The 12,630-nt window shown below is 37.0% G+C and overlaps 1 protein-coding gene across 1 annotated transcript in view; it reads right to left on the bottom strand.

The window, feature by feature from the left end:
* Nucleotides 1-12,630, bottom strand: part of HTR1F (5-hydroxytryptamine receptor 1F) — an 87,043-nt gene that overhangs the window by 23,526 nt on the left and 50,887 nt on the right. The window lies entirely within an intron of this gene.

The following is a 12,630-nucleotide window of genomic DNA, read 5'->3' on the forward strand; positions in this document are numbered from 1 at the left end:
TTGGGGGACGAAGTTTTGTGACCACAGCTACTGGTGCTTAGGGCAATTCCTGCCTCTGTACTCAGGAATAACCTCTTTGCAGTGCTACAAGAGACCTCAAGTGGTGGTGGGGATTCAAATCAGGGTCTTCTGGAAACATGGCAAGCACCATTGCTCTGCTCCATCTCTTTAGTCCCCAAACGACTTTTCATTCAGCCAAGGGATAAAATAGGAGGAGGTAGAAAAGAACCAGTTTTTAAGTTTGAGGGAATTACCAAGAACAGAATCAGAAATTTCCCTCAGCAACACTAGGTGTGCTCCAAAAAAAAAAAATAAGTAAATGAATGAGTGAAAAACACCCTTATTTAAGAGTAAGAAAAAAACACCAATTATTACACATTGTTGAGATAACTTGGTCCAACTTCAGGGAAACCACATCCAGTAATCTTTGGTAAGTGATTCTATTTTTAATAACATACTTAAAAATACAAATAAGAATGCAAAAATATGTATAGTATATCACTATTTGTGCAACATAAATAAGTGTTTTACATGCTCTTTGTATACAGAATATTTGTACACAAAATATCTTTTCTTTAAAAATATTCCATGTGTAAGAAATTTGTGTATATCAGCACATGTAGTTATTGTGCATATTTAATATGAATAAGAAAGTGATGCATATTCTAATTTAAAAAATTTATAAAACTCTATTTATTTGTTTGTTTCAGTTTTTAGGTGGTCTATACCTGGCCATGTACTCTGGGTACTATTTGTGGTGCTGGGAACTGAATCAGGGTTGATCATGCGAAAGGCAGTGCATGTCCATGTTACTTAATAAACTTTCTCTCCAGCTCTTCAAAACACACTTGCAAATAAAAGATAAGAGCACAAAACATTTGTAAAATATATTACTATTCTTGCAACATAAAAAATGGTTATATGTGCTGCTCTGTACAGAAGATATCTCTAGAGGGATATACAAGAAATGTTAACTGTGATTGTAAACAAGGAATAAAAATGTGTAGTTAAAGAGGGCTTGGATAACACTTAAAATTTATAATCCTTACACATTGCTACCTGTTTTTCAGAAAAAGAATAAAATTAAAGCTAAACAAACAAGCTTATTGAGTACATTAAATTTTGTTAAACACTCTCTTAGCCACTTTTTTATGTGTTCTTATCTGTGCTCAGGAGGAGATAAATGAAGGAATAGATTTGTAACTAGTGAATCTGTGAGAATGCATCTCTGCTGAGCAGGGGGGACAGAAAGTGGCAGGAATTTGGGGGTTTTAATGTGTCATAAACTCTATTTTCTCTTTGAGTCAGAGATTGTGTCATCTGTTGAGGGGGAGGAGGTAGAGATCATGAAGGGTAAGATGAATATTCTGCACAGTTGCAATGAGAGTAGGAAGGGAGAATGATAAAAGGCAGAAAAAGAACTCCATGTATTGTTGAAAGTCATCAATTTTTATTACAGTGCAGTTTTTCGGTGAAAAATCTAAGAACTATCAGATGATTATATGTTGCTGTGGAAGAAGTACATGGTGGCCAGGGGGTAGATGTTAGAAAAGTAGCTATTGATAAATAGTAAATAAAGACACTAATTTGGAAATAAGTATGGGTTGCAAATGAAAGAAACAATGTCTTAGAAGAATGGGTGAATTTAGTTCATCAAGGAAAATATAATGAGAATTTAAGGTAAAACTCCTACCTTCTCTGGTTAGTCATAAAAACTTTACTTTAGTCTGAGTTTTTCTGATGCATACTTTATTATCTTCAGAGGGAAGTCTCCAGAGTAAAATTTTTTCACAGTGGCCCCAGATAGCTCTCCCCTGAATGGCTCTTATTCAAGAAAAACCATTAAATATATCTGCATATTTCCATCTTGGTGCCTTTCATCAATATGAGTCAATGAGTCTTCAAAGTACAGTTCCTGAACCAGCAGAGCTAGCATTAACTTGAAACTTAGATAAATAAAGATTCTTGCCCTCTTTATTGACACTGAATCATGAGCATTGAGAATAGAGCTTAACAATTCTTCTCTTCATCAACCACCCAGAGTTCTGATACATTATCAAAAAACTGTTCTAGTTACTTTTTAGAGAAACTTGCTTCAAATACTCTTACCTGAGATAATAATTTAGTTTGTTAACTCTATCGAACACCTAGAATATTTGTTCAAAGTCTTACTACTCCACTTAATAGTGTTCAAGCCGTCATTGTCCCTCTTCCTCCATTCTGTGTGTGTGTGTGTGTGTGTGTGTGTGTGTGTGTGTGTTTTGCCTTCCTCCACATTCTTATTCAGTTTTAATTTTCTTCTTTTCTTGGTACTTAAACTCTTTTCTGTTCTACACTTTTTTCATCTAAAGTTTAAAAAAATTCTTGTTTTTCATTACAAAGTTCATAATGCAATTGTTGTTGCCTACTTTCCATGTTCCAACAACAATCCCACCAGGCGAATATTCTTCCCTCTCCATCTTCCCAACTACCCCTCAAGCCTGTCCCCTTAGGAGGCATACAGAAATTTATTTTATATTTCTTGTTACAACTGAAAGATTAATAGAATTAACAAAAAATTTCAGTAAAGGAAAATTTTCTACCTCATCATTGGGTCATTTAGTTCTTGTCTGACAGCTAGCTATGGTGTTCATTGCTACCTGAGCCTTCTCTGTTATTGTTTTTGTTTGTTGACTTTAGTTGGTTGCTATATTGCTTTTCCATGTAAATTGGTGTGCTCTTACTGGAATATCGGTATTGTGGAATCTGGATGTGTCATGGCTGTGCATATGGCCATATGGTTCAGGACTTCAGAACCTCTAGACTGGTCCATGAGTTGACACGGCAGCTATGGGAAGTGTGTGTGTGGCTTCCAGAAGTTTGGAGGTGGGGGTCAAGGAGTATGCATGCCCTCACTCAGAGAAGACTCCAGAGTTCTCACCCTGAAAACTGATGTGTACCTGGAATTTTCATGGTTTGGTATCTCTGAAGAGATTATTCACCACAAAGTAGAACTGGGCTGTTGCAGCAGCAGCTGTGGTTTGTGGGTGTGGTTGCAGGGCGTAGGCAGTATGGGAGTTCAGCCTGCCTTCCCTTCTGAGGGTGCCCCAGAGATTTCAGCCAGAAACCAGTATATACATTTATAGTAATGGTTTGGCTTCCATCTCTTTAGAGATTTAGTCATGGACCTGGAGAGCAGAGCTCATAAGTGAGTCAAAATGGTGGCAGTTGTCTCAGAAAATTTTTTAGAATCTATCTCTACCCACTAGGATGTAACTGACTTGAGCGCAGGGATATTTACACATTTCAAGTTCCAAAAACAATGAGTTCACAATATGTACAACTCCTGATGTATAATAGGAGCTCAATAAATATTTGCTGAATAGGTATTTATTCATTGTTTTACCAACTTGACAGAAATTTCCTTCTTTTTTTTTTAAATCAGAATGTGAACCAGGATAGTGATGTGATAGAGAAAAATGGGAGCACTACTATGAAATATCAGACAGGCATTAATGGAGATGTAGGTCACTAGGACATTTATTTGGGAAAGTAGGTCATTAGTTGTGGGGCCAGAGTGATAGTACAGCACATAGGGCATATCTTGCATGCAGCTGACATGGGTTCCAATCCTAGCAAACTATACAGTCCATAGAACACAACCAGGAATAAATCTTGAGCATGGAGCCAGGATCAATCTCTAAGGATTACCAGATATGGCCTCAACCAGAAATAGTTAAATAAAAACTAAAGTTAATTTTTTTAAAGACCATTAGTTGAGTTTTTGGCTTTGTAGTCTGGATGATATTTGGGTTGATAAATAATAATAATGTAGAGCAGTGTTTCTCAATCAGGGACTATGTGGGCCCCATGATATTCTTAAAAGACCACAGGTAAACTGCATAAATGGAGGATAAAGACATATTACCAGAAGGGCAATAAATAAGATGTGGGAGGTCACAGAAAGGAAAAAAGTTTGGAAAATGAGAATGGTTGGCAAAAGGGTGAGAAACACATATAGAGGACAGGAGGAAGGTGGCATTAAAGCTGTCTCTTCTGGTGGGTTAGCAGTGAAGTACTGGCTGGCAATGATCTATCAAACTTGAACTCTTTGAGGTATATGTTGCCCATTTCCCGCCATTCTTCAGAAATCACACATGCTCTCCAGACATTCTCCATGAAGCTTCTCAATTTGAGATGAGGGAGAAGTACCAACCAAAAGTCATCTCCTTACAGAATTTTTCCTTACAGAAAAGGGAGTAAACTCCTATTAAATGGTTACTGTGATCCCAAAATTATCCTCGTATCCTTTCTGACCCCTGTTCTCCTTAATTTCAATATTGTGTTAATCCTGAGGGGCTGGAGCGATAGCAATAGTGATAGTGGATAGGGCGTTTGCCTTGCACGCAGCTGACCTGGCCGACCTGAGTTTGATTTCTTTGCCCCTCTCAGAGATCCTGGCAAGCTAATGAGAGTATCTCGCTCTCATGGAAAAGCCTGGCAAGCTACCTGTGATGTATTCGATATGACAAACACAGTAACAATGTTACTGGGTTCGCTCGAGCAAATTGGTGAACAACAGGAGTTCAGTGACAGTGACAGTGATTAAACCTGAGATAGTAATGTCCTAAGAGATAAAAAACTTGGTTCCCTCTCCTTTCTCAGTTCCAAACAGAGCATGGTTCATTTCTGCATGCTTTGTTAAATTGTACGGTAGTTTTCCACTTTTTTAGGGCATCTTTAAAAATTAGCATTTTTAAATTTTTATGACATGTTATATGGCATGACTTGTAACTATTAAAGTTGAGTTTTTAATATTCTTAGTAAAATGTACCTTAAAAACATGACTAGATGATTATCTTGCTCTTCAAAATTCTTCAATAATTTCTCATTGCTCTTAGAATAAAATCAAGATTCTTAATCAGGTCTTTCAAAGAGATACATAAAAATATTCTTTCCAGTCTTTTGATTATCATTCTGATATGCTCACAATTCTTACAGCCATAGAGGTCTCTTAGCTTTGCTCCAAGGTAAAATCCACTTGCCCCTTACACACACACACACAAACACACACACACACACACACACACACACACACACACACACACACACCAAATAAGGCCATTACACTTGTTATTTCCTCTGCTTGGAATGTCTTCCCTTAAAGAACTGGTTCTTTTCCTTATTAAAGTTTTGGACACTAGTATATAATTGTATTGTTTCTTTATAGTAGCTGTCATTATCTGACATTCTTAAATATTTTTATTTGCATTTTGTGTACTCCCCCACTAGAATGTAAGATTCAGAACATCAAGAATCTATACTTTGTGGTTCAATGCAGTGACCTCAGTGCCAAGAGAAATATTCAATATGTGAATTTTCAATAAATAATTTTACAAGCATTTTGTGACATGCCTCCTAGATGCAGGGTTCTATTCTGGTAAGACAATTTTGATTAAAAAAACTTTGGCCTTTGCCTTTAGAATAAAATTTCAGTTAGAGTATAGAGAAGATAATAAAAGGAACAATTCTCATGGACTGCATTAAGTGTTATATAAGAGTAAAGTGCATGGGGTACTATGAGAGCAGGAAAACCAATCTAGTATGATATTGAGATTTTAAGTGGTCAGAGAATATAAGGCAGCATTTCAGATGCAGAGACTGTTTTCAGACAGAGCTGAAAGAAGGATGAAAAGAGTTAAGAGCAAAGGAAACTAGGTAATTGGGTAGTGTAGAAAAGTGACCTTTTCTTTTATTTCTGGTATCTCTGCATTGTCTGTAGGGCTTGGGTGATGAGACGGAAACACACTCACTCTTGTTCACCAGACCCTGTCCATGCCTGTCATTGCTTACTTCACATGCACCCTTATTTCTACAGATCTGAAATGCAATATAGCTTATCTAAAACAAAGTTTGTTTGTATTCTGATTGTATTCTATTAGAATGGACTGTTCATAATAACATAGGAACATCTTAGGAAACTAAATGAGTTTAAGGCTATAAGCTGTATGATAAACTTAACCTGGTTTTTTTTTTTTTTGGTCAGAAGTGTCCATGAGACAGACCATTTTTTTAAAAAAAATCAAAGATGATATTTATCATGAGATTAAAATAAAACACCATATTTAGCCATTAACTTCCTTCTTTGGATGGAAAAAGCTCACAAAAGTAGGAATAATTAAGAAATTAATTTAACAATTTTCTTGGTTTTTTGATATTTCTCTTGGTGTCCTATTATAGGGGAAGTATGTATAGGAGAGGGATATAATAAAAAGTTCCCATATATATGTATGGGCTGGAGCGACAGCACAGCTGGTAGGACATTTGCCTTGCAAGCGGCCAACATGGCCGACCCGAGTTCAATTCCTCGGCCCCTCTTGGAGAGTCCGGCAAGCTACCGAGAGTATCTTGCCCACATGGCAAAGCCTGGCAAACTACCTGTGATGTATTCTATATGCCAAAAATAGTAACAATTGTCACAATGGAGACGTTACTGGGCCCGCTCAAGCAAATTGATGAACAACGGGAGGACAGTGACAGTGATAGATATTCAATGTTGGGAATGGAACCGATGTCCTGTGTATGTAGGGCATGCACTTTGCAGCCATGCCGTATCCCTGGCCCACCAACAGAGATATTTAAGGAGAATTTTAGTAGAGAAATCAAAAGTATATCTGAAGTGATATACCAAAGTTTAACTTGGGGAAAGGGTGCAGTATTAGCAATTTTGACTGACACGGTTTTAACCTATATAGATACAGTCTTAGTCAATAACATTTTGGAGTTACTTGAAGAACAGTTCATAGGCACATGGGTTTTCTTCACTAATGCTCTTCTGGCTAAATTTTGCATTGCATACACCATTTAATTTTTGTTTTGATGGTATAATCCTGGACATTTTTGTTAAGGTTGTGTTTGTTTAGCAGTCTCTTTATATATATTTCGAAACAGTTATTCTCCTAAATGTGACATTATTGTTTAGTATCCTTGGAATGCACTGTTGACTTTAAGAGGACAATGTATGATGGGGGCTGGAACAATAGTACAGCAGGTAGAGATTTGCCTTGCATGCAGCCTACCTGGATTGGATCTGCAACACCCCATATCATTCCCTGAGCCCTTCATGTGTGACCCCAAAACCAAAAAAAAAAAAAAAGAAAAGGAAAGGAAAAAAAGAAGTCAGTGCATGATTAAAAGGGTTTTTGTTTGTATGGAAGGTACAGAATGAAATGATATCCTCTACCCAAAGCTACCTTGACCAAATTATCCTATCTCAATATTTGACAATCTTTTTTATAATGAAATTTTCTTTAGTTACTTTTATAATATAGTTGCAAAGGTAAACAAGTAATGCAAAAAAGTGATAGAAAATTTCTACTAAGCACCCTTCGGGACATCTTTTTTAAAACATCATTTATTACACCAGACTTACTTGCACAAAAATGGATCTCAGTAATTTAGAGTCTTAAAACGTTTGTTAAATAAGTATATTATTAATTAAATTAATCTACATTTCTGAAGGATGTGATTGTTTACAATAAAAGAAATGTCATCAAACCTGCATAAAAGTAATGAGTGGGAGGGAACCCGTAGACTCTGGTGAAGGGAAGTTGACACTGGTGGTGGAATTAGTGCTGGAACATGTCTGAAACTCCACTATGAATAATTTCATAGATTTTATAGTACCTTGATAAAATTTAAATTGCACAGACTCATGCAAGGTGGTGTTAGGGAAGGAACAGGATATTGAGGAAAGGAAGCTGGACCATTTCCTGCTACTGAAAGAAGGAAAGAAAACAAAGAGAGATCAATGTCTTTGTTTAATAGATTCAGGTGGCATTTATATCTGCATTTTTTTTTTTATATTTCTTTTGATTGAGATTCTGTGATTTACAATACTGTTAATAATGGTTTTTTATGCTCACAATTCCAGTACTACACCCATCACCAGTGTACCCACCTCTTCCAACCACATTTTAAAAAAAAGTCTTGGTTCCTACTGTACAAGAACCTTTCTACTAAAGTGCCTGTTTCATTATGCAGTTAAACAAGTATCTCTTTGACCTTTGCAATTGATTTTACAGTAAGTGAAAATCATCATAGATGTTATTAGGGAAGGGTAGTCAAGAGCTATGGCAAGAAGTGTGGTGGGGAGAAGGAATTTCAAGGGAGGGGTGTGTTGGTTCCAACATATGTAACCTAAATATAAATTTTAAATAGTCTTGAATAACTATGGGTCATGCCATATTGATATTTACTGCTAGTGTTGTTTATAGTCAGGGAAAAGAAATAAAATTGGATACTTATAATAAATAAGTTAAATTTAATGTGTAGTTAGTTGAAGATGAGAAGATTTACAGTAAGAAAGTGCATTTCTTTCCTTTAATTTTTGGGCCATACCAGGCAGTGCTGAGGGCTTATTTTCGACTCTGTGGTCAGGGATTATCTTTGGTGGTGCTTGGGGGACTATATTTCGTTCTGGGGATAGAACCCAGGTCAAATGGGTTCTATCATGCAAGGCAAGTGCCTTACCGGTTGAACTATCACTCTGGCTCCAAAACTGATTTTTAGATTCTAATATTCGTGGACAATTTTAATGCATTTTTGCCATTAGATGTTCCCTAAGAGAGGTCATACTCAATGGCATTCTTCCAAATCAGGGACAAAACCAGATCAGATGAGTGCCTGAGGTCATGATATTCTGAGTAATGGTTACAGATGTTGCCTTGATCTCTTTGAAATGTGGTTAATGCATCCTTTCTAGGTCACTTTGTGTCTGTAAGACTGTATCAAGGCTGTCCCAGGGGAAATTACTCTAATTAAACGGCTTTTTATAGTGCCAGTCTTTTTGTCCGCCCTCCCTCCTTCCATCGTGTTTAAGGAGTTAATCTAAATCTTTAAGTAGGAGAATTAAGTAGGTAGAGAACTGTGATAACCATGCCCCACTGTGCAATCAATTTTAAGGGAAGAATCTCTTATGTGGGTGTTGGGGAAAAAGAAATTGGTTTATGTTCTTGTGCCTTGTTGCAAAGAGTAAAAGGAAAATGCAGAAAACTGACTCAAACTGAAGAAGAATCCTGGTGCTTAGCAGAGTAAAAATGTATGCTTATCTATTGGTATGAAGCTGTGAATGCTTGATGAGCTCCTAGCAAGTGTGAAATTCAATGCTCTAGGGATATAGAAAATAAGAATCAATTAGAGCCTGCTTTAAAAAGGTTTGAGTTCAGTTGGAAACACAGGGCTAGATAGTTTTTGATAATATATACCAGAGAAAAAGTTATGATCTAAGCTCTGAGGTGCCAGTGTGGGACCTACTTTGATGAAATTCTATCTTGTCAAGGCCAGAAAGGTGGTAGAGTGGGGAAAGCCTTGCTTTGTAGTGGACTCAGGTTTGATCTGCAGCACCCCAAAGGGTTGGTCCCCGGAGCCTGAGTGCAGATGCAGAACCAGAAGTAAGCCCTGTGCACAGCTGGGTGTAGCCCCCCCCCCGCCTCAAATCTTTAACTGCCACAGTGAGACTTGGAGTGAGTTTTAGGTACAGATTGATTTAGCAATTCCATTTCCCCTTTAAAAGCAACTATGAAGATCATCTGCTGATTTTCACAAATTGCAAATTTCTATCTGAAGACTTCTGTCAACCAATTGTGAAATAAATTCATCTAATAACAAAGAAATGTAAATAAATCTAAAGAATTAGTCAAGTAAGTTTAACCAATCCAAAAGGGTTCAAAGAAACAAACTGGTGGAGGGATGGGTACTGGATCATTGTATAACTGAAACCCAAGCACAAAAATTTGTAAGTCTACAACTGTACCTCATGGTGTTTAACTAATAAAAATTAACAACAACAACAACAACAATAACAACAAAGAAACAAACCCAGTTCAGGCTACTCCCCTCCCAAAGCATTTAAACTTTCCCATTTTTTTTTTCTTTTTGGGTCACACCCAGAAATGCATAGGGATTACTCCTGGTTCATGCACTCAGGAATTACTCCTGGCGATGCTTGGGGGACCATATGGGATGCTGGGAATCAAACCTGGGTTGGGCCACGTGCAAGGCAAATGCCATACCCACTGTGCTATCACTCTAGCCCCACCAAACTTCTGTCCCAGTGGTATCCACTCAGGCATTGACTGTGGACCCAGAGCAAGATCCCCTTTCTTGATTATATTATACTCTTATTATTTTTCAGTTGACACAATAGTAAAGGTTTTCTTGCAAATTCCATCAAGTCTAGGGAGTTTGAAGAATCCTAAAACTTAGAACTGAATTGTAAAATCCAAGAAAAAATGCTGTTGGTGATATTTTGAGGCTGACAGAATGTTTATAGGGGTATTGAAGCTTTGTAGAGAAAGGGAGGAGTTTTTCATTTTTTTTTACTTGGATATTGTGATTTAAAAAGTTATTTATAGGGGGCTGGAGTGATAGCACAGTGGTAGGGCATGTTTGCCTTGCACGCAGTCGACCCAAGTTCGATTCCCAGCATCCCATATGGTCCCCTGAGCACCGCCAGGAATTATTCCTGAGTGCAGAGCCAGTAGTAACCCCTGTCATTGCCAGGTGTGACCCAAAAAGAAAAAAAAAAAGCAGGGTTTCAGATATATAATGTTCCCAACTCCAATTCTATGACCCCAGGCCTCCATAAAAACTCTTGTTTCCTCCTACTCCCCAAGTTGAATAATGGACAGAAGCATTTTTAAATTTAATTATTGAATTTGGGCCCCATCCTTTCAGTACTGTTGTGCGTAGTGATTTATAGGTACTTTGCCTCTCTGCCCCTGGCTCTGGGCCCTCCAGATCTCCTTTTCTTGTTTCATCCCTCTTTTGATCTCCTTTGTTGGCATTTTGGTTTCTATATTCTAGACATAATGCTTTGCCCATCTTTATTTTATAATGTAGACTTTAATTTTAGGTATTGTGGTTTAAATGTTGATAATAACAGGGGTTCCTCAAGCGGGCCCAGTAACGTCTCCATTGTGAGACTTCTTGTTACTGTGTTTGGCATATTGAATACTTTCAGTTGCTTGCCAGGCTCTCCGAGAGGGGCAGAGGAATCGAACCCGGCTTGACCGGGCAGGCTGCGCGCAAGGCAAATGCCCTACCGCTGTGCTATGCATAATATAATCCAACACCACTCCCTCCACTGGAGTTTCCACTTCCCTCCACCATTACTCCCCTACTTTACTTCTCTATATCCCACATATGAGAGAGATCATTCTGTGTCTGTCTTTCTCCTTTCAACTAAGTTCACTCAGCATGAGACATTCCAGATCAATCCCTATAGCAGCAAATTGCATAATTTCATGTTTTATTAAATCTGAGTAGTATTCTTGTATATATGTGTGTATACACACACACACACACACACACACACACACACATATATATATATTCTAGATTCTGGCTATTGTTAATGATGCTATAATGAACCTAGGAGTGCAAATGTCTGTTATGAAGAGAGTTTTTGAGTCCTTGGAGTAGATGTCAAATAGAATTGTTGGGTCATACGGAATCTCATTTCCTAGTCTTTTGAGAAGTGTCTATATTGTTTTCCAAAATGATTGAATCAGTCAACATTCTACCAGCAGTGAATAAAGGTCCCTTTTCTCCACAACCATGACAATACTCTCTGCTTTTGTTGGTTGTAACATGTTGTTTTGTCCATCTTTGATACCTTTCATTTCCTTGACAGGTTATTTTGTATATCACAGATTAGTGAGAAGATCCAATATTTCTCCTTGTAAAAGGAGGTAGTTTAATGTCTTCATGATATACATAGTATACAGCAAGTGGCTCTTTAATGACAAATAAGATTTAGTGATGGTCATTTTAGACCTCAGTTCTTCAAGTTAGGTAATTAGATACATTGGGACAACATGGCAGCTTCTTTCTGGCAAATATTTTAGTAAAATAAAAAATGTTTCTATAACTAATTGTGGCATGAAACTTTCACATAACTCAACACTCCCCGTTCCCCAAATATTATATATTTGTCTATTGTTATTCCAATTTTTATCAAATTTTAGTCACACATTGCTTCTAAAAAATACATTCTGATTGTTTGAAGTAAATACAAATGTTCTTATGCAAAATATGACTTATTCATTAAGTAACTAACTCCTTTTTTGTTTGTTTATTTTGCTTTTGGGCCACACTGCATGATGCTCAGGAGTTACTCCTGGCTGTACACCCAGTTATTACTCCTGGTGGTGCTTGGGGAACCATAAGGATGCAGAGAATAGAATCCAGATCTGCTACATGCTAGGTAAATGCCCTATCTACTGTACTATTCTTCTGGTCACTAAATAATTAACTCTCAAAGACAGGAAAATGAGGATGCTTTAAAGAGTAATATGGTCCACAAGTTACATTTTGTAGCTATATTATTATTATTTTAAATTTAATTTTCCACCAAACACTGTTCTGAGAGTAGCCTCCCAAAAGGAAACCAACTAAACCTTCCTTCCACCTCCCACAAAATAATTTATGAAGAAAGTAAAATATAAAATATGCGGTCGGTCTAATATATTTATTTATGCAAGTTTTATAGGTTAATTTATAAACCAAAGAATATTTGGTGGCATGGCTATCTTTGCTTAAAAAACACTTGGAAATAATTTAATTTTGGTTATCTTTAAATTATACTTA

The sequence above is a fragment of the Sorex fumeus genome, unplaced genomic scaffold (assembly GCF_029834395.1).
Source record: "Sorex fumeus unplaced genomic scaffold, SorFum_2.1 ptg000115l, whole genome shotgun sequence".
In the NCBI taxonomy this organism is placed as follows: Eukaryota; Metazoa; Chordata; class Mammalia; order Eulipotyphla; family Soricidae; genus Sorex; species Sorex fumeus.